Below are 21134 nucleotides of genomic sequence, written 5' to 3' on the forward strand. Positions count from 1 at the left end.
AAGGTTCAGTGATAGTTGCAAATGTTTATTGACCTCTGGCTTTATTGAAAGCAGGACTGGGCTTTAGGGGTATTCCAGATCAAAACAACAACTTGAAGAGCTTTGGAGCTCCTCAGGAGGGGCCTCCAATTTCTTCGGGAGGCACCAGACCATGACTTTACATCAATTAATGCAGAAGACTTGTGTAGACCACAGTGTGCTGTGGAGCTTCTGAGCTTTGTGAACGCTTTCTGGCTATATGACCTGGAGAATGAAGTGGGAGCAATAAAGAACAATCCAACCCTTTCATGTTTAGATCCTTACTACAAGCCATAAAAATATATATACGCCTAGTGTTTCTGTGAATATGCACTGATGAACAAGCAGTTCAAAGAAAAGATCCACTTCTTATCTTTTTACATATTGCAGTGAGGAGGTTCACTCCTTTCTTCCCTTCTGGGATGGATTTGTTATTATATACTTGAATGCATGTGTGTAACTTTGTGTAATTGACTCTTTTATAGATACTTATAGATAAATCGGCTAATAGATAAAAACATATGTCTATGTGAGTTTTCTTAGACTGTAGGAGAGTACAGATCCCACAAATTGAATAGCAGAGAACCTGGAGGTGGCCATCTTGAACTTCCTGTTGTCCTCTGAAGTCCTCTGCCCTGGCACTCAGTGTGTTTTAGGAGCTGTCTTCCCTACCTTTGGCCACTGTACCTATTGCTGTGCATGAATCCCTCAGGAGAAGTAGAGCTGCAGGCAGAGAGGATTACTTCAAGCAGATTTTTGCTGAGTGATCCATGGGGTGAGAAGGAGGCCAGACAGATCTCTTTTCATCACCTTGCATCGTTAGTGCACCTCATTACCTGTATAAACATCTTCATTGCTCTGTGCTGCAGTTTTCTAAAGCTTCATAATAGCATCTAGCAGTAGGGGGAGGTCTAAGCCAAGCAGCCCTGGTTAAAAGCCTGGCAAAGAGGCTAAGAGAAGCGGCCACACAATGTGAAAGAGACGTGGCCGGAAAAGTTTAAGAAAGTTTCTTAAAGAAAAAAAATAGAAAGTGAATAGATGCAAAGAGAAAGGCTGAGTAGCCAAAAAACAAAAGCAGCCAGAAAGCTAAATACATACAGCTGAAGAACTTAAAAAATTCAAGAGGAGGACATGAGAGGTGGCCAGAACGGCATTAACAAACAGACTCTCCCTTTCCCTTCCCTGATCATCTTTCATTCCACTACATCCTTCTTCTCAGCTTTTGGCTCCCTTTCCTATCCTCCTCCCTCCTCCCAGCCATTGTGCAGAATGGCAGCTTCATAAACTATCAGCTCAGCCTTGCTAGAGAGCAGCAGAGCCTAATACAGTGACCCATCAATGAGTGAATTTAGGAAAAAAGTTAATACAGTTAACTATGCATCAAAACATTTCTGAAGAACAGAGTTTTCACCATTTATTGTATACATATTTTCCTCTTCTTAAGGAAAGGGCACTTGCACTGACTTCTGGCAGGGTGCTGTCATATGGCCTACTATTTACTTGTCACTTTACATATCTAGGACAGCCTTCCTGAACAAAGTCAGTTGAAATGTGATGCCTTGTAACCCAGCAGTGAAGAATGTGTCCTGGTAGTCCTTCTGGTGGTAGGATGGTTTAAACAAAAAAGGCCAACAAGGAAAGCATGCAGCTGTAACAGTCACATTTTTGTTTTGTTTATTTGATCTTTTTGTTTGTTTTCATACATCCAGTTCAAAAGAGCAAGAGTTCTGATGTACAAGTAGGCAAACAGTAAAAAGGCATTTCCACAGTCAATTCAGAAACCCTTTCCAGATTCAGTGGGACATATTCTGGCAGGTAAAAGAAGTTACTGGCAGTGGATACGTGTTCCTAGAGGTATCGCTAGTGAAGTTGTTGATGTAAGTTGAAAATGCATCATCTTAGTCTTTTCAGTAATGTTATTGTTTATTACAGGAATGTGGAACTGGCTCTGCTGTGCCCTGCACTGCATGAGCACTGAACATGCTCCGTCTGTCCCTGGACTTCACAGGGAACTTATATAGAAAGCAGGGAAAATAGTAAGAGTAAAGAAGGAGAGACTTTTTCTTCTCCAGCTTCAAAACAAATGTTGCACTGGGTTGCCCAGCACACTCAGTGGCAGAACTGAGAAATGAAATGAATGAACACTGGGAGCCAGGCTGCTGTGGACTGGAAACAGCTATTGATCAAGTGCTTTCCAGGAATATAATAAATGCAGTCTAAATTCATTGCATTTTATTTCATTCCTAAGGTCGTTAGGAAAACAAGAAGCTCTTTGTGCTGCTGATCAGGTCAGAGGGTTGCACTGGTAAGTAAGCATGTGGAGCAGCATCAAGGCTTTGAATACTTTGGGATCTGTAAATGCCCAGTGGCCATACTCTAAGCACTTGCAGTTCTGAGTCAGGTCTTTTTATCTGGTGTGATTAAGTTTATCATCAAGTTTATGATCCAGATTATGTCTGTATTTTAGAAGCAATGTAAGTGTCTCTCTGGAGAAAGTCACCTGATTTCCAGACTATCAGTGCTTGGAAAAGTCCAGCTGTGCTGACATGAGTTTACCTAAGATTTTCTGAATGTTTTGCTCCAGGTTCCAAAGTCACTTTTCACTCATCAGAAGCTCTTCCTAGTGTTGCCAGACTGGTTCATCCACTCTTCATCACCTGGGAAGTCTTCCATGTTTTGTCCTTTTTCTTTGAAAGAGCTCACAGCTTGCATATATCAGTTTCAGAAGGAGTAACTTCCCCGATCATTATTATACTGCAGTTTCAGGTATATCCTCCTACATCTGAATTATTTTGGATGTGTTCCAGAATCTACCACTGTGAGAAAATTAGGATCTAAGGATGTTTTCTGTTTTCCTTTCATCGATATTCATTACTTGCAGACACAATGCTGAGTACTGTCGCTTCCATTTTTTTCTGTCATTACTTTTTCCCCTGGGACCATGTTTTTTACTTCATTGGACAGGGCAGATTCAATAGATTCCTATATCCTTCTGACTGAGCCCTGAGTGATGAGAACTACTACACTATGTAAAAGCTGTTGGCAGTCTTCTTTCACGTACAATTCCCTGTGGCAGGCTTCTGTAATAGGTAACCTACAGCTTTGTGATCACCTGGACTTTGTGATAGGTGGATTAACTGAAGACAGAAAAGCCTACGCCCAGCTGTGGAGCTTGAAGCAGCGGTCAGAATGGGCAAGCATCTAACTAAAGTTCTTGTGGCAGAGCAGTGCTGTGCGAGGTGAACATTATCTTCTGAATGAGACGTAAAACCAGATACAAGCCATTTACAGCTGTAAAGGTCACAAGGGACCTTTTGCCAGAGTGAGGATTAAGATCTCACAATACCAGCCAAGTCCAACTCTGGTAGTTGAATTTTGCCTATCTAAATTTTACAGCAGTTTAATTTGGAAGAGTTCATTTCCCCTTCTACAAACACAGCTGTGTAGTGTTGTGGTGCTGCTTTCCACCCCAGAGGGTTTTTCTGCAGTGCTTGTACCAAGCCATGAACATACAGCCTGTGAAGCACTTAAAGTATGAGGGCTGCTCCGAAAGTAATGTCTCTCTTTTTTTTTTTTTTTTTTTTTCTGTTGGCCCACAACCTGAGAGGCAGATGTTCTTGGGATGGTAGTAGAGGTTGAACCTTCCTCCCAGTATCCCATTACATTTTGTTGCTGTATGACAGATGGCAGCAGAGGGGCTGTGTGACATATTGGCATCTGACATAGAATATGTATGAAGCAAAGGTGTTGAATTGGATTCCTCCATGCAGAAAAAAAATGTACCCACTGACATTCACGGATGCTTACTGAACATCTGTGGAGACAAAACAGTGAATGTGAGCACAGTGAGGCAATGGGTGGTGCCTTTCAGCAGTGGTGACAGCGACAGTGGACGAAATCTGCTGGCACCAATTTTTACGAGTGCAGCATGCAGGCTCTTGCTCGTTGCTGGTGAAAATGCTTAGCTAATGATGGTGACTACACTGAAAAATAGTGTTTGGTAGCTGAGAATGTTCTCTATCAAATAGGGTTGTTGTGCTCTTTGTATGGGTTGTAGTTTTCATGGAAATAAATATGAGGCATTGCTTTTGGAGCAACCTATGTATATTCATTCTTGTTTATTTGGTGTAAATGCATTATGGGCATTGTGTATGCACAAACACACATGTATAGGCACAGACATATTCTACATAGTCATTTGTCTTGAACTTGTCTCTACAGGTCGCTCATGTGCAGGTGTATAGAAGTTATCCTTATTAGGTTGTGTAGCAGAAATGCTAAGTCAGCCTGAAACAGTAATTGAGCACCTGGTGGGAAGGCAGGGCCAACCCAGAGGAGATCAGGTGCCTGCAACACACCTGAGTGACCAGAAGAGGAGGAGCCAGGATCCTCCCTTTCCCAGACATCATTTAAGGGTTGGCAGTGGAGGCAGAGGGTTCTTGCTGGAGATCCCTGCCTGCTGGAGGCTCTTCCATAGGTAAGCAGATTCTCTCCCTTTGTTTCTGTGTCTTATAGCTGCTGTGTTTGGGCGTGTTCTCATTTGCTACAACCTAGGATTGTGCCACTCTGCTATTATCGTTGTACTTTTCATCATGTTATAGCACTGTAGGATTATAGGTGAGAGTATACTTTCAACCAGAAAGTATTTTCAAAAACATATATCCAGTGTGCAAAATATTTACTAACAGACATTTAACATAAAGTATAGCAAAAAATGCCCCAAATTTATTTTCAGTCTTTTCTTTTCAACTATTAGTTGGTATTGCCAGGAATAGCAGGATATTAATCAGTGTTAAATCATGATAATGGGCAATATCACAACAGGGCTTAAAAGTTAAATGCATGAGGTACCAAACAATCCCTAAGCTCTGCAGAGTGAGCTGAGAACAGGATAATAAATTCTAAGTCAATTGATTAGTCTTTAGTGGCTCTAACTGTGGTCTGGACAGAATGTATTCAAAGTGGCTCTTGTATGTGTTAATGATAATTGTGATTTACTTCAATATAGCGGTTTTCATCACAAAGGCTCCCATGGCACTTCACTTTTCACAGTACAGGGCTGCTGAAACACAGCTGTCCCTGCAGTAGATGATGACAAACGAATAGTATAAAACATAGCAGTGGATGAATGGGGAACTTTGGCCCATGATGCTGGGGCAGGCTCATGGTCTTAAGGAAAGCAGCATGGGAGTTTTAATTTTCACATGAGCTCTGGGTTTTAAGGGCACAGCTTAAAGACCCCTGCTCAATAAACTGCCTAGCAGTAAAATGCAGCTACCACAGAAGGATGAAGAACTTGCTCTGTTCTGCCAATATTTGAACCTTATGGTTCCAGGATGTCTGTTCAGACCTGAGGTTTAGACCACTAAATTTATCCCCTCTGGCAGTAACTACACTGAACTTTAACAGACAACTTAAAGCTGAATAATTAAACAGTGGCATTGTGACCTTACTTTGTTTCATACCAGAAAATCTCGGTTTAAGAAAAACACACTTATTTCAGCAGGCATTTTTATTTCAGTGGCTCATCATTCTACAGGCAGTAGGTGTAAGAGAGAGAAACCACTCCAGAAAATCAGGGCTCAAAGCACTTCTGGGAATGAGTTAAGCTCTATTTTGCTAGTGTACCCTAACAGTGAAAACAACTAGTTCTTTTACTTGTGTAGGTAATATTTCAAGATGCTCTACTATGATGTTATTTTTTCAGGAAATATCATGTGAGGCAAAAATATGTTTTTATGGAACTTCAGATAAAACATAGCAAAAAAAGAACAACCCTTTGAACTCCATTTGTGGCTTACTGTATGTTTATTTCTTGCACTTAATACTCTTGATTTTGCTTTTCTTCACAATACTTTCCGTCATCTAAGTGCCTTCATAACAATGTTCCTTATTTGAAGAAAAGATTTTAAAATGTTTAACTGGTTATGTTGGGAAGTGTCTGAGGAGACTGCATCTGTCTTTATTATAATACACGGTACAGCTTCTATCTTCACTACTAAATAGAGAACATTCATTGTGACAGTTGGCAAAACCAACTGTAATTAGTAGTAGTATGATGACGTGAGATCAACAGTTACAAATAGGTCAAGTGCAAAAGGTACTAAACAGATCAGGTAACTTCTGGAAAGAAAGAAACAATAGAAATGGGAAAATATGAACGAGTAAACTACTTCTGAAGCGCTGTTCAGTTGTAGATGGTTTTGTTAGCAGTTGTCGAAGAAGTTATACTGAAACCTATCAGAGAAACTATTACAGATATTATGTGTTCTGCAATACAATATAGTATAATATATTTTTGTACATATGATAATATTTCATAACATACTTTAATTAAGATGAATATCTATGCTTGTTGCAAAGTAGGACTTGGCTCTAGGTTTCAACAGCTGTTTGATTTTGAGCAAGGAACTGCAGATAGAGATATTCTCTAAATTGTTCTGTAATAACTTTTTTTTTTAATGAAATCATATCAGGTATATAAAAGTAACTACTGGTCATTATACTCGGGCACACTGTTATACAGATTACATTTTTAGTTTTATACTTTGCATTTTGTTTAAACTGATACAACTTGTAATTATCACTGTACTTCTAATGATAAACATGAAACTAATGCTGTAGTGGGACTCTTAAATTCCCTGTCTATGCTTTTTCTTCCTGTGGATTTACTGTCTATCTTCTATCTTGGATGACATTAAGATGGGGGGGGAATTTACTGTACTGGGAGTCATGCATTTTATTTTCAAGGCATCATCTTTCAGTGTGCATTGCCTAAAACAAGTGACTCTGTTCTATACAGTGAACAATAACTGTTACTTTTTCAAACTGTAAGAAATATCTCAGCAACTATGACAAAATCACTTTCTAGTACTATAGGAATTCCTAATTTTTGAATGTGGTTTCTAGGTTATTATGTAAACCATATATGTTTTCTAGGCCACTACCCATTTTTATTTCTGATGTCTTAACTGGTTGGAGAAATTGATCTCTGTATAAATTACTCTCTTTTGAGTGACATCTTCATGTGGGCCACAATAGTTATTTTCTGCAAGTGCTCCAGAGGTCAGTATGTATTCATGAAAGCAACTACAGATTTTTGAATTTGCACCATTGTTACATGGTGCATGTATGTAGTAGCTATGCTACTACTTAAAAAGTTATGGGTATCCAGTCAATAAGCAGAAATAATACGTTATGTTCTGCCATGCACCAAAAATTACAAATACTTTTTGATTTTCCTGAAAAAGGGGTGGATTACTTACAAACAATGAATCCACTTGCAAAAATCAGGGTGCAGATCATTCCCACCCCTTTCAAAAATAGCCTAAATGCATTATAGTTCCACAATTACAGTTTTAATAGTCTTACCAGTTACGAAGGTAATGTTTTGCTATTCTTTCTTCCCCAAAGGATAGTTTTTTAATTACCTGTGCTGGTTGAAGCGAGTTCTGAACTTTATTCTCCAATAAATACTAGGTTCATTTATGGTACAAGCAAAAGGAAAATCTTATGTGCTTAATTGCTGGGTACTGGCTGAGAAAACAGTCCAGAAAACAGGACTTTACCTATCACTGTCTCCAAGTCTGCATTCTAAGCATATCAATGACTTCATCTTTCCTCACATCCTCTTATCCTCATTCACATTCTCTCTCGCAATCTACATCTTTAATAGCTGATCCCATTTATCCCATTGCAACTCTCTCTGGGATTGATTCTATGCAGTGGCTTTTATTGTTCTCTTTCCTCAGAACCATAGAAATCTGAGATGGAAAAGGCTGATGAGGTCATCTTGTCCATTCCCTTTGCCAATGTTGAATTGTTTCCTACAGTCTAATTTTAAAATTACTCATTCAGCTGGGCTTCCACCTCTTCTTTTGGAAGATTATTCCACAATATTAGGCTGTATATCACACCATTAGGAAGTTTTTCCTGAGAGTTATCTTGATTTTTTCCTTCCTGTGTTTCTGTTCCATTGTTCATAGCTACGTCCCATTTGGTCACTCCGGACAATGTTTCACTCTTGTAGAACAGGCATCTTTCAAAATCCACCTACTACTCCATTTAGAAAAAATAATTAGATATCTTGGTTATTTAATCCCCCACCCACAAGTAGTACAATGACATATCTGACTCTCTTTTTTTTCTTTTGTTCTGCAAAGAAAGGACAGTAGCTTTCCATTTCAGCCTGGTGCTATATGAGGCATCTGAAGGCAGGCATATCTCTCAAAATTATGTCAATACAAGGAAGGCTTTGCTGCATTTAAACCTTCTGCTACATGCAGTCCTGCTTTTGTGGGTATTTTTTACCAGTGTAGCTCAAGCACAACACAAGCTTTTGTAGATGTTATAGCTGGAATGGGATGATGACTTTCTGTTCTAACCCTCTTTCATAAAAATTCATGCTGCTGTCAACATTTTGACAGTGTCAATTAATTCAACTTAACCAGGCACTTATCCAGCCAGAATTTTGATGTTCTGTACCAAAAATGGATTTTTAGCAGAAGGATGAGTACAGACATAAAGGCTGCTTTCTATCTCAGGGATATATAGATAGGTGTTCTGGAGATCTCTGAACATGTCTCCTTTGAAGTGCTTGAGCCTCTTCTGCTCTTTTCATACCGCATGTTCAAGTGTTCTGAACTGACACGTTTTAGCTGTGAATTTTCAGAAGGGCCTTGTACCTCTTTGGATATTTAAATGAGTGGCTTTGTCAAGTAAGCTCTACTGCTTGGGTTGAAGTTGTAATAAAAAAAAAACAGCCCATTATTTAGAGGCCTAGAAAATGTTAAAATCTAGAGTCTGCAGTGGAAATGAGGCACTTGGAAATTTGGCCACACACTGCTTGGGATACTTACTCCCCAGATGTGTGCAATGAGTATTTCTGTTCATTCATGAACGTGTACATGACATGCTGAGTTCACCCTCATATCTGCTTGTCAGCTTTTGTCAGCCTGATATGGACCCAACGTAACATGGTCTTGGAGAGCTCATTGAGCCTGGTGCCTACAGTTATATAAAAGATGTCAGTGTGTGCCCTCAGTCTTATGACAATAACAATCACCTGCTGTTCACAAGTATTTGAGAATCTCTTGGATTCTTTTAAGCAAATAAGGAAAGCTCTTCCCGAAAATATTTAAGTGATTCCAAATCTGACAATTATCTTGGTAGGGTTGGCTCCACAGAGTCCTGTGGAGCATCAGCGATCTGGTCAGAATAGAAATAGAAAGGCCATGAATAGTTTCTGTAGGAGGGAAATGAGAGGGATGATTTAGATGAGCTCACCACTTAAGAAGCATATGGGCAGGCTGGAAAGTACATATGCAGCATGGGCATGGCTCTCTGGGACACAATTACAGCAGGATATAAGATGTGGCAAGTGGAAGTATAGTTATACCAGAACTGAGAGGTAGTGGGGTTTCTCCCCCTCCACAAAAAGCTCTGCAGTCTGAAGTCACTCACTACTCTGTTTGAGCTTCAGACATGTGGCCTTATGTGTAGTGCCCCAGCTCTGTTTTCTCAATCACTGGTTCTGCAGCTTGTGGAAGGTTATTTTTGGCAGTCCCTCTCTTGCCCCTTTCCTTGCACTTTCCCTCTGGCTGCAGCTGTAATTGTTCCTGCTGTCTCAGAGTACCTGGGGAGAGCACAGAGGAATCTGATCTCTGAGCTGTGCACCCAGATCACTTGCTATTCCTCTCTTTCTAAGCTCAATTACCCAAGCTCTGTGGTTTCCTCTGCTTTGCTCTCTGTTTGGTCAAGTAGCAGTGTGTTTATTCTGTGCAGAGCAGGAGCAAGACACCCCTCTGAGGCTCTCTTACCAGCCACACTGAAATGGCTGACATGATTGCAGGCACTTTCACTTCCACTCCTAGCTGCATAAACTGATGATCTCCTTTTGTGTTGTCTCTTCCCATAGCACAGCACACTGCTCTACTGGGAGACCTTGTCTTTTTAAATAACTGCTGTACTATACATTGTTCATTGTTACCTGACTGTGGATTTCTTTATTAAAGAACAGTGAAACATTTTACTTGGGTGTAAGGGGACCACTTGTAGTTAGAGTGCTACTTCTGGAAAAATGTATGTATTAAATCTGAGTTCCTCTAGTTAATCTCTGAGATACAGAAATTTAGAGGCAAGGATCATCTCTTAATGACATCCAGAAAATCTTGCCTCTCCCTGAAGAAAAAGAAATAGCTTCCTAGCAACATTCTCAACAGAATTTCTCCAGGAAAAAAAAAAATGCTTTTGCATTTTGCTTTTATTTTTTTCCTGGAAACTTGCCTTGGATGGCTTACTGTTCAGTGATAAGCATTGTAAGAGATCCCACAAATATTTCCAGGATTCATTCATGCTGTTGGTTGATGTCACTAATTTTTCTTCATGTTCCTTTCCAGCTTTAAGTTTTAAGTAAAGCTGTTTCTGCTTTTTTCAACATCTCCTTTGTGCATCAGTGAGTTGCAGTTAGGTTGGCACTTCTTAAATATTTAGAATTTCTTTTTTTGTATCCTCTTCATTTTATTCCATGCCTATCTCACAGAATAAAATATATCTCCATTTTCTTTCTCTCATGCAGTTTCAGAATTACTGACTGCACAGAAAGTATGTGTTCTTGAGATGGCAGGAGAAATGTGTTAACAAATATGCTCTTTCATGTTACTCCAGTTAAAAACATGCATGGCAAACATTTGGCTCAAGAAGAGGTAACCCAAAAGCATAGTGAATTAAAGTAGATTAATGAAAAGAAGTTGAGCAGTGAAGACCTATATCCTACCATTATAGCCTCCATCACATTAGTCAAAGCAGATAGCTTTTTGCTTTTCATTTTTGAAATAACTATTTCTTACCTACTTTAAAAGAGGAGCAATTGTTAATTGGTTAACCAAGAGTTAACTACAAAGTACTGCAAGTGCTGGGATTCACTGGCTAGAACAAAAGTGCTGGAAACAGGCTGCAGCACACTGGGACAGCTTTGTTAAGGCAGTTCATAGTCATGAGGAAGGACATGAGCTTTACTCCTGAGCAGGTACCTACTGAATGGCCTATGTATATAAGATTGGTTTAGGTTGGGATTGATTTTTTTTAATTATTTTTTTTACTTTTTTTTTGCAATAATGCCAATGCAAGTTGCCTGCGGAGCCTTCTGCTTAGTGGTGGATGGTGCTCAGTTATTCTTGGAGAAGATTATATCATATGGGATGGCTGTGAGGGTGTTGCAGAGAAATATGAGCTTGTCTTCCATGCCCCCTGCCCATCTACAGCACTGCAGGTTCCATATTGCTGAGATTTACAGGATTTGGGTTGCCTTCAAATTGAAGTAGAGGAAGAGATCACATCTGCTCTGAACACTTTCAGAACCTGCCTGCGTGGACTTTGTGATATTCAGGCTGATTCTGAGCAGCCACTCTCACTTCCATCCAGAATGTTTCAAAAGTGACTAATTCCTGTCAGTGTCTCTGCTTTTTTGGATGAGTGACTCAAAGCACTTGAAAAGGGCTGGATTTTCAGAAAGGGCTGAACATCTGTGCTTGGGCCCACACTTTATCCTAGCTGTTTGAAGCTGGAAGGCACACAGTGACCCATCACTTCTAAGGAAAAGCCATGCTGAAGGGGTGGATCAAAGCTGCATAATTGCATGTACTTCAGAAACAGAAAAGAAGGGAAAATCATAGAATCATGGAATAGCTTAGGTTGGAAGGGACTGTACAGATAATCTAGTTCCAACCCACTGCTGTGGGCAAAATTGCCTCCCCCTCAGCTCAGGCTGCCCAGGACCCCACCTAACCTGGCCTGCAGCACCTCCAGGGATGGGTCACCACAGCTTTTCTGGACAGCTGTGCCAGTGTGAGGCTTGACCCAGCCATCCTAGAACATGGGCCTGCTCCAGCTGCATCATGACACATGGACGTGTGGGTCCATGTCTCGTGCTCTGAGGAGTCTCCTATTCAAAACACCCTTCAGTCACACAGCACAGGGTCTTTTCAGCTTTGGATTATTGCTTCTGCAGACACAATTTTCTTTTGAAATGTATGCTCATTTAATGCTCAGTGCCCACCTACTGAATTCCCAGGCTCTGGATTCCAGGTTTCCTCACCCTGTCAGGGAATCCAGTAGTAATTTATGTAGCAGGCCCAAGGCCTGGCTCAAAAGCTGGGCTGTCTGTGCCAATGCAGTTGCAACATTCTTTCACAGTAAAATATTTAATAGGTTTGAGTATAGATGTGAACCCTTACGGAGCGCTACTCTGGAATGTATTTCCTATTATTTTCATTCACATTAGTTGTTTCTCAAGTTTCTTGTGCATTTCTAACTCTGTAGAATACAGTTACATATAATTATATTTATTTCCTGAACCCTGGGGTTACTGCAGAATCTAAGATTGATGCAAGATACTGAAGTAAGGATTAAGAACCACTTTGAAAGATGCATGAGGAATCTGGCAGCTTGCCAGTCACCAGGATAATGAAGTTGCTACAACCTCTGTCGAAATCAGTGGTTTAGGAAGGAACTAGAGACACAGGTAGCACATGTGTAGTGTGGATTTAAGAGTAGGGTGAGGAAATGTAGGGAGCATGGGAATTATTTGAGTGGTTATTTTGAGGAACTGAAGGTATGGTAGCAAGGGCAGCCATAGAGGATGTGAGAATGCAGCTAAGGTTATCACAGCAGGGGTTATAAGACAAAAACCCACAGGAAACAAGGTTTCATTAGCTCTACTACTTGCTGAACAAGTTGTTTTAATTAAGCTTCCCTTCCATTTCTAAAGGGAAAATGGAGGAAGAATGAAAAGAGGAAAGGGAAAAACCTGAAAAAATAAAATAAAAACCACGAAACAACATTTCATATGTGTATATATTCTTCTTAACTGCTGCACCACTCCCTTTCACCCTAGGAACACTGTTAGTTACTCAAATATTCTTTTTCTCTTAAATCAGTTTGTAATAGTCACCTGTGTGACCTGCTTGGGGCTCCCTCTAGTTACAGCTAAGCATTTTTAAATGTGATGCAGTAGACTCATGGTCATGTCCAATAAATAAGTCTGGAAGTAAAGCCTGTTCAATTCTATGATAATTTTCCTATTTATCTCGGTGGGGCTGGTGTTTCAGTCTTTGTGTTAGAGAAGTGGTTAGACATAATTAACACCTGTGCTTAACTTAGAGTTGCTTGGGTTAGGGGCACAGCTGAAAGAAAATTGATCAGCAGAAATCTGCCAAATCTGATTTTTATTTTTTTTTTCAAAGGACATTAATCTTTTTCATGAAAAGTGGAAGAAAAGGCAAGCAAGAAAGTAAGGAAGGGAAAGTGAGCTAAAGAAAGCAAGGTAGCAAAAAATTAGGCAAGAAAGAAGGAAAAAGAGGTCAAAAAAAAAAAGCATGTAAGGAGCAACAAAATCCATAAAACATATAGTAAAGCCACATGGAAAAAGAATACATTTGATTTCCTGCATCTCTCTGAGTTATGTTTCAGTAAATGTACAGCACACATACTGTGTTTAAAGCAGATCTGACAACATATAAAACATTAAAAATATTATGACATTGGCCAATATTTATGATGTATATTTCCACACATAAAATATATCATGTCATGTCATTGATTTTAAAAAGCATGGAAATTGGCCATGTCATAATATTTTAGAGGTTTTTTTATACATTGTCAGAGCTATTTTAAATATACGTGCTCAGCATTTTATGGAACTCCCAACACACGGACATACGGAAAATATATTCTGGGTCCACAAGAGACCAGCGTTTCAAATGTAAAGTTTAGCTAATGCACATTTGCTAGCGTAAGAAACTTTTTTGTTGTATTTCTTGAGCTTCCACGTATTATTCTTACTGTGTTTTGCATAGATTTACATCAGCAGAGCTCAGCCTTTAACAAATGGGTGTCATGTTTGGCCTCACCTTGCTGTTTTAATGTAGGCAGAATTCCCTCCGAAGTTCTGCAGAGTGGGACCATCAGGCAACATGCACAGCTACAGAGAGCCTCACAAAAAGGAACGATATTTTGTGGTTTAAAAAAAAAAAAAAAAAACAGCTAATATTACTAATTACTTGCTCTTCCAACTGGAACCTTTGAGTGTGCTCAAAGCACAACTCAGAGACATTTGGAGAATCCCTGTTGGAAGATGGCAAGGGTGATCTCTGCTAAAATGAGCTGGGCAATGCAATTTATCTGTGTGAAAACTAAAGGAACTGAAATATTGATATGCTTGCTCATGATCAGAGAGAAATACCAGTGTTTTCTGGAAGAAAAGCTTGATTCCTGGTTTTGTGGTTTAGTAACAAGACCACCCTTGCCTTTCTAAATTTATTGGGAAACGGTGGCAAACAACTCTGCCAGCATTTTATTTCTACATTTAGTTTGCTTGCACTTGCTGCCACTCATGTACCTGTGGGACTGCCACGCATATGGTAGTGGGGATTCATGGTGTTTGGGTTTTTTGTTTGTTTGTTTTGCATTTCTCACTCTTTATATTAGCAGAAAATAATAGAATTGTTTGAGTTGGAAGAGACCCTTAAAGGCGTCTGGTCCAACTCCCCTGCAATGAACAGGGACACCTACAGTTCAATCAGGTGTTCAGAGCTCTGTCCAGCCTGACCCTGAGTGTCTCCAGGGATGGGGCACCCACCACCTCTCTGGGCAACCTGTGCCAGTGCCTCAACACCCTGACTGTAAAAAAAAAAACTTCTTCCTTATATCCAAACTAAATCTTCCCTCTTTTAGGTTGAAACCATTTCCTATTGCCCTGTCACAGTAGACTCTGCTTAAGAATCTGTCCCCTTCTTTGTTATAGCACAAGGAAAGAAAGAAAATGATTGTAGACAGGTAATTGCTTCTAAGGATGCTACAAAACTTATCTCTCAAGGTCTTCAGAGGAAAATGAGAAGCAACAGATGTGCTGCTTGAAGGGCTAATTTATATGGCATCACCAAACGCTACAGGATAATTATAATTATAGGCATCACTGTGAATAGAGATGGGTGGAGGCAGGGGCAGAAGCCAGTTTTTGCTTTAGCTGCATCACAAACCTACCTACGCTGCTGTCAGGCTGTGTGACATGGCTGTAATTAGCCACTTAAATGTTACTTCTCTTTCTGGCTTGAGTGTTGGTATGGCAATTCCTTTGGCTAAATATGTGCCTAATTGAAACAGCAGCAGTGCTTAAAAATAAAGAGCAGCTTGGAGAGCATTTTAAAAACAGCTACATTTGCTAAATTCTGTAAATGATACCCCCTCTTCCAAAACCAATTAGATTTTGCTCTTTGTTTTTAAAAGAATTGCTGGCTGATAGGTAATGTTATTTCCGCACTTCCAGGAACACTAGGCTTCTAGGCTTTGCCCAACTGGTTTAGTTTACATTTCCATTATTGGTTTGACTGATTTATCTGAAATATTTTAAAGGGTAGCATAAAGGCATAGATTCTCCAGAGCAAGTTATTGCTTTCACATATGCCTCACGTCGAACTTTGGGTTTTGTGCAGGGTTTACTTTTGAGGGGGCTGGAGGAGGTGAGGGAATGTTTGGACAGCATATGCATCATGCTCCTTCCTTCTTCCTTGGGTGTTTCTTTGTCATTCAGTACATATTTTTTTTCCATGTTGTTACCTTTGAAATGCAGAGTTGTTTTATAGGAAAAGACCAAGTGCTACAAAGTCCTACATATTCAGGATAAACAGAGAAACACAAAGGTTCTTTGGTTTCTTAGGGGCCAGGAGGACCACATTGTCTCCTGCTGAGGAAAGGGGAAGAAAGGAAACGATCTAAACAGTGAAGCCTATTGCCAAGTAAGGAAAACAATTTGAAAGCATGGTATGTATTTGCAATTAAAAACAAAGACTCCAATTCTTTCCCTCTGTGGACAAAATCTTGGTTAGAGAGAACTCAGAGCAAGCACTTTTTCGTTTTTTCTTAGGAAAACATGTCCAACACAGTGACAACGAATAGTGGGAGTTTTACATGCCTTGATATCCCTAAAATGTCAGTCTCATGCACCATTTGTTAGAGTAGTGACCTTTACGGGTAGATTTAAATCTTTAGCAACTCCAGTCAAAGGAGATGCACACAAGAGAGCAATCCCTGGAAGAGAATTAGAGCAATGGAGAAAAGATGGCTCGTCAGGAAGCACAGAGCAATTTGTATGGAGGGAGGATACTCAGTGAACTGTGTTGGGAGGTTTAGGTGAAGCAATGAGCCCGTCACTGTGTTTTGAAATGTGCATAGCAGAAGTGTGTCTGGGATCAGATTGGGAATTGTTCTGCTTAACTCTTCCTTATAAGAGAACTGGATTTTCTATACACTGCAGTGTGACTGCAGTATGGTTCCTCTACATTAAGCAAAATACAAGAGAGAAGCCCAAGTTCAAATACAAAATTACATTTAAGAAGCATTCTAGCTCCAGATTAATGCCCCCCTTTTGTAGCTCTATGAAGTATGTTTTTCCATTAGACCTTCAAGGAGAGGAAACTTTTATGTACACTTTGCCAAGTCTAATATGTAAAGCACCCCAAACAAACCATGGTAGTGTTCCTCACTGCCCATATGGACCCCACATATGGAATGAAGATCACACTGAGGATGTGCGTGTAGTACAGCAGGACCTGATCTTGCAGTCTTCCCCTCATTGTGCAGTGTCCCTTTGGGTACAAGGAGCAGTGCGCCTGACAAGACAGACTAAAACCAGACTGTTGCATCTGAGGAACAGGCCACTTAATGACCTTAAGGACCAAAAGCATCAACTGAGTGCATCAGCACTGAGCAGAGAAGGGAAGCCTTTCTGTACAGATCCTGTGCTGTGGTGCTGCTGCTCAGCTCACATCACTAACACCTTCTTGAATGTTATTTCTTACCTGGAAGAGTCAGCAGGTTTAGGTCGGAGAGGATCTGGCCATTAGCGGGAATGTTCAGCAACACTGTGGAGCAGACATGAAACAGCTGGCATAATTCCAGATGCATGCAGCCTGGAACATTTAATGGCACACGAGGGATAAGATGACCAAACTGTAAACCCCTCTACTCCCTCCCTCCTTCCTTTTTTAGTTTTTATAAATGCAGTTTTGAACATACAGTGTATAGATGCTTTCTACCTTCCTTTGTCTCTCTGTTTCTTACTTGTGACTCCTTGGGGCCCAATTGAAAAAAAACTTGTTCTGCACCATTTACTTAGGTTTTTGGCAAGAGTTTTCTAGGAAAGAATGAGGAATGTGCTGTTTCTACATGAATTCGCCCACAGGTCAGTCCTTGTGCAGTGCACACACTGGAGGGATTGCAAATGCCAGGATTCCCAGTTTGTTTGCTCTGCGAAGACTGCACATACATTTTCTGTCTCTGTCTCACAGGCACTCATGGACAACCATCCATGTGCATGCACAGATTCATTAGTGTCAATGACTGGTGATATGTCTGTCAACGTCAATGCAGCATCAGTGATATTGAGCGAAGTTTTAGCTAGTAGTAAACAAATTGTTGGTGCCAAAAGCAAACAGGCGTTTTGATATTTGCCTAGGTGTAGGACAAAGTGTAGCTGGAAAATTAATCCACAAAAATTTTGGAATCTGGAGGTTACTGATAAAAAACAGCTGTTTACATGCTACCTATAACTGACTTCTTGACTTCATGCCTGGCTGGGCATGGTGAACATCAGGCAATATATAAGTTATTACCAAAGTGATGAAGAAGAATGCCAAAACATGAAGGGTGTTGGTGCTTATTTTAAATGTGTCAGGGCTCAGATGCATTTCCCTCTGATAGTGCTATGATGATTGTGTCTAATGGAGCAGAATGTGTAGGACTGATGTGATGTAGTTAATCCAGCAATTTATGTGCTTACCATAGCTACAAGTTTTTGGGTTAGCTCTAAAATTCATTGTAAAATGAATACTTTAGCATGGTAGCCCCAGTAACACTTCTGTATATTGTCCTTTGTAATTTTGTTGGCTTGCTGACATCAGTGCTTTAATACTTAATATCCTGTGAACGTTTCTGTGTTTTATAGTTCTGTACATACTGGAATAAGGAGGGAGGAGAGGCCTGGGCTCTCTAATAAGGAAACACACATTACTCTTTACTGATATGTTTTTGTTCTCTGCTAATAATTTTTTTCCTTTTTGCTTCAGCCTGAGGAAGAACTGCTGTTAGAACAGAAAAGGGCAGATGGTAGTGTGTATGTGAAGTGTGGTTGTAATTATTTTATTACCTAGGCAAGCACAAGGCTTGTTTATGTGAGAAGAGGTGATTAATTCCTTTGGGTCACTAGAGAAAAATTCCAGACCTGTAACCGATTTCTCTGGTGAGCTACTGAATTCTTTGTATCTACCACTGTGCCAGGCTGTACCTTCTCTACACCACCTCTAAACACAATAAATAAATAAACAAAAAAATCCCAGAAAGAAATTTGGTTTCATAGATGAGGCCTTGCCTCCTTATAAAGCAAGCATGTAAGCGGGTGGTCTGACACCCCACTGCTCTCCAAGGCAGCCTGACATCACTTCCTGCCCCCCTGTATCAGGACTGCACTACAGCTTCGCTGGTCATAGACTCACAGTATGCTTTGGATGGGACCTCAAAGCCCACCCAGCCCAAACCCCCAGCCATGGGCAGGGCTGCCCCTCACCAGCTCAGGCTGCCCAGGGCCCCATCCAACCTGGCCTGGAGTGCCTCCAGGGATGGGGCACCACAACTTCACTGGACAGCTATGCCAGGGCCTCACTGCCCCATGAGTATAGAATTTCTTCCTAATATCTCATCTAAATACTCCCCTCTTTTAGTTTAAAGCTGTTGCCTCCTGTCCTATTGCTATCTGCCTTATCTACCCATGTACATAATGTGGCTAAGGACAAATGAGTACTCCCTGCTGCTCATGCAGCTTGTGCTCCAAGTTCTCCCTCTGGGAACATTCTTTGAGATCTTTTGGAACTGACAGGGCACTATGGAAGAGACAAGTGTGCTCTGTCTGTCATACCTCAGGTATCACCAGCCCAAATTGAAAAAACAATGAAAAAATCCTGAAGAAGAAATAGGAATAGCTTGTTTGTAGCAAAAAATGTTGTCTTTGAAACTTTGTGTTGAAAGTATGTAATATTTTAGGGGCAAGATGGGAAAAATATTTCTTGGAAGATGCAACAGATCTTATGTTTTAATTCCAGCCATACTGGAGTTGATTTTAAAGCTATCACTTTTCAAAGTTACATATTTAGAGCAATATCCTTCCTCTCCTTCTTCAAGTTGAAGTGAATTGGAGAATAGAGGAAGGACGCTCTTCCTAAACATGTTTTGATGTGCCGTTGCAGGCCACTATGACACCGCAAAACTAAAGGCAAAGGGGACTCAGTTCCTCCTCCCTCACTGCCTGCTGAAGCACCCACCCTGATCATACTGCTGTTCATATGGTGGCCAATGGAAGCTTACTGTTCTTGATAGAGGACCTCCTACTGATTTCAGTGGCCTTTGGATCGTTCATATAGGAGGCAGCACAAGGGAAAGGGTGGGAGGACATCTTGCAGCCCCATAACCTCCTGAGAGGATGCAATGCTGCTGAGCTTTCATTCTGTCACTTGCAGAGAAAATTCATGCAAGAAATCTCCTTGAAGAACAGAAAACACCAAAACTCTTGCTATGGCTTTTGCCATAGAATGAACAGATTTGCGAGAGGTCTTGTTCTATATTTATGGTGTTTTCAGACACAGATAATGTGGCTTAAATATGATACTGTTCTCCAATTTGGAGACAGTGAAATCTTTCCTCTGGTGTATAAAATATTTCAAAAATTCAGAAAAAAAAACATCCACTAAAATAACCAGTTTATAAAAAGTGTGCTGACATTGTAAAAAATTAATAGCAAGCTTGGAACTCTTTGAGTTTCCAAAATGGTCAGTTCAATAGAAAAAAAAAAAAAAAAGGCACTTTCTTATTATAAAATCGGGTTGCCTGTCTTAGGTTTTCTCTAATGAAAGAATTTTTGGAGAAAATAAAGCTCACATTGAGCGTTCACAGCCCATCTACCCCTCAGCGTGTAATTTAACTACCCAGTCCTGTGGCCTGGAACACTTTCGATTACAACTTTAATAGTTATTTTGGAAAAAGAAGAAGCCAAATATTCAACCTGTAGAATATTATATATAAGAGTTTTTCTTCTCTTAAATGTCATAGGAAATTATGATGATAGTGTGTGTGCATGTGTGTGTGAATGTGTATATGTGCATGTGTGTGCCTAAGCAAAATAAATTTACTATTTCTTGCTACTGGATTCCATTACTTGAAACCTTGTCAGCCCTGGGAGGGGCGAGGGAGTTGGGCCAAATACTCAGTCACTCTAAAATGGATCATATTAATGTTGCTTTATAGATCATCTCTATAAATAGCACAGAAAATTAAGTGTTGGGTAGTCCTGGGCTCACTCTGGCCTGGATTTCATTATTTCAAGTAAAGGAGTTATATTTATGTTGTGGGGTTGCCCTTAAGGATATGTCAAAAACAAAACAACAAAACCCAAACAAGCCCACCGAACAGCTAGTGGTAATATATAAAAGTCATCTAATTCTGTTATACTCACAATAAGGCTGAACAGAAGTCACTTATAAAATAAGAACTGTATATTATCAGCTTTCAAGAGCTGAGATTGCTCACAACTGTTTAAAGTTCTATTATTTTCTCAAATAAGCAACACATACTTCAACAGCAGAACGTATGATATTCCTACTAATTAAGACTAAGGTTAGTTTTTTCAATGAACTAAGCTGGAATTCATCATCAACTTTAAGAGAGATGGGCCTGAAACAAACATCTGTTTTGTACATTTGCCCCCCATTGTCTTTAAAGAAACTGCTGAGAGCTTTCAGTGGGAGTTTTTCATTTCCCCAGCTTATATATCTAGCCTTGCAGAACTTAACTGGCTTGTGTACCAACCTTAGCTCAAATCCTAGGTAAAATGAAATGTCTCTTGTAATATTTTAAGTACGTTTTGGTGGTTGTAAAAGAATTCAGATGTTAGTTGTTAGAGATCTGAATGTCTTCTGCAAACAAATGAATTGGACTTCAAATGGAAAACATCTTGCTGGATTTGGTAATTGCTAAATGGAAAAGGATATTTTATGGTGTTTTAGCCACTTCATGTT

General features: G+C 40.0%; 1 long non-coding RNA gene across 1 annotated transcript in view; it reads left to right on the top strand.

Annotated features, from left to right (window-relative positions):
• The first annotated feature begins 1646 nt into the window (after window positions 1-1646).
• LOC124418340 overlaps window positions 1647-21134 on the top strand; it is a 28037-nt gene continuing 8549 nt past the window's right edge. Inside the window, exon 1 of the long non-coding RNA XR_006938674.1 lies at window positions 1647-1895. This is a non-coding gene — a long non-coding RNA (uncharacterized LOC124418340). The remainder of the gene's footprint in view (window positions 1896-21134) is intronic.

This window comes from Gallus gallus, chromosome 3 (genome assembly GCF_016699485.2).
Source record: "Gallus gallus isolate bGalGal1 chromosome 3, bGalGal1.mat.broiler.GRCg7b, whole genome shotgun sequence".
Classification (NCBI taxonomy): Eukaryota; Metazoa; Chordata; class Aves; order Galliformes; family Phasianidae; genus Gallus; species Gallus gallus.